This window comes from Dermochelys coriacea, chromosome 4 (assembly GCF_009764565.3).
Source record: "Dermochelys coriacea isolate rDerCor1 chromosome 4, rDerCor1.pri.v4, whole genome shotgun sequence".
Taxonomy (NCBI): domain Eukaryota; kingdom Metazoa; phylum Chordata; order Testudines; family Dermochelyidae; genus Dermochelys; species Dermochelys coriacea.
In genome coordinates, this window is record NC_050071.1 from 56,955,885 (window position 1) to 56,958,206 (window position 2,322).

A 2,322-nucleotide genomic window follows, 5' to 3' on the forward strand; every position below is an offset into this window, starting at 1 on the left:
CTCTGATTCCTGCCCTTACTCCTTTTTCAAATTCAACCCTATCCTTTCCCAGAATATTTATTTCTTCTTACAATTAGTTGGTCCTTACAAAATGTTAATGTCCTAGAGGCTGTTTGTCTATTCATACAACAAATAGGTGGAGAAATTAAGAAGACCAGTCATCTTAAGTTGCTGAATGAATCCAAGCCTATTTGCCCTAAAATGGGACACTGAGTAATTTAGGACAAAGGAGAAAGTGGACTCTGCCCCTCTTGAGGACATGGTGCCCCAGGAAGCCTTCACCAGATTAAGAGGACAAACTGAGAAACATGCTGTCAAATTAAATTTGATATTTGTAATTTAGATTTCTCTTTTTTCTTGTAATAGCAGAAACCAATTCTTTATCCAGCAATTTTAATAAAGCTAATATATAGTAAGTGTTGTGACTTTCTTGTCATAAAATTTTTCTGAACCATCAATCAACAGAATTATTTAAGGGATGCATTAGCTAGAACTAGCTAAAAAAACAAATATGAAGTTTCAAATTGTTTTTCATAGTTTGAAGCAAATGTCTTTTTATTTTTAAACCAGAAAAATAATCAAAACTTGTATGAAAATATTAACAGCTATTTAAATTCTTTTGTTTCCCAAAACCACAATTTTTGATAAATGAAAAAACTGATGATTTCAGTAAAAATGGGGAAAATATTTTGTGGAAATTTTCAAAAAAGTCAGTTTTTCACATTTTTCTACTTTTGAAAAAAGGTGTGGTTTTTTTAAAAAAAAAAAATCCCCCCCTTCCACCCCTCCCCAACCCCAAATCTCTTGATGGAAAAATTGCAGACTGCTTTATTATTAATATATAAAGAGTCTGAGAGAATTTATTTTGATTGGAAAGGAGTGATACTCTTTCTATGGACTTTTTTTTAAAACTTTTCTTAACATATCAGCATCTGGCATTTCAGTATGTCAAAAGCAACAATTTGAGTAAAATCATACACAGCAATTTAATATTGCAGAGATAAATGCACCTTGAAGTCATACATGTTGACCCTGAGTCTGTAGACTAGAGTGCAGCAAACTATGAACTGTGGGCCATATCAGGCCCGCAGGACCCTTCCCTCTGGCCCCTGAGCTCCTGCCAGGGAGTGGGATCAGGACAGGCTTGCAGAGGAGCCAGCCCAACTCCCCGGCAGCTTGGTGAGCGGGGCGGAGGCTAGCCCCTAGCCCCCCTCCTTTTGCTCCCCTCCCTCCCAGTCACAGTTCCCGCAGCACCTGGGCAGTGTGGCTGCAGCTCTGGCTGGGTGGCATGGCTACAGCGTGGCCAGACTTGGTGCTCCAGGGCAGCGCAGTCAGGGGGGAGTTCCGGGGGGGGGCAGGCGAGGAGAAGGGTGGGTTGCAGGGGGGTGGCTAAGGAGTCTGGGTCCTGCTGCCGTGAACAGGGGCAGAGCAAACCAGGGCCCCCCTCCAGCATGCTTGGCCCCTGCCCCAGCAGCCAAGCCCAGACAGGGAGCGAGCCCTGCCCGACTGCCAGGGAGAGCAGCCAAACAAGCAGGGGAAACGCACAGGGAAACGCACAGGGAAAAGACTGATCCCCCTTTCCTCCACCCCACAGGTAATGTGGGACAGGGAGAGCAGGGAGGGTTGGATGGGGGTGGGGGTGCCCTGGGGAACAGTCAGGGGTGGGGAACAGGGGAGATTAGATAGGGGACAGGTGTCCCGGGGGGATGGTCAGGGGCAGAGAGCAGGGGTATTTGGATAGGATGCAAGAGTCCCAGGGGGGCAGTCAGGGGTGGGGAGCGGGGGGGTGGATGGGGGTGGGAGTTCCAGGGAGCTGTAATGGGGGGGATCCAGGCCATGCCTCACTGTTTGGGGAGGCATAGCACCCCCAGCCTTCCCTACCTGGCCCTCCATACAATTTCTGTAACCGATGTGGACCTAGGACCAAAAAGTTTGCCCATTCCTCCTGTAGACCTTATTCAAGTGAGTAGCCCTTGCTGCTATTAAAGGCACATGAGCATATTCAGATGAGTAATAAATACTTCACAAAAAAGTCTGCAGTCAGGCTTTTTATAGCATAATCCCATTCCTAAACCCTGCATACAGTCCTATTCATTTATGGCTCAACTCTGTAAATTTCTTTTCATGCAAACAGTACTCCTTATTCACTTGAGTAATCACATTGAAATCAATGGAGCGCAATGGAACTAGTTACATGAATGAGTGTTTGCAGGACTGGGTCCTTAAAAAGAGTTAGTTCCTGCAAAATTCTATTTACATGAGCATCTCTAATATCTTTAGTCTCAGTAAGAGGGCTAAATATGAAAAATACAAAACAGGAAG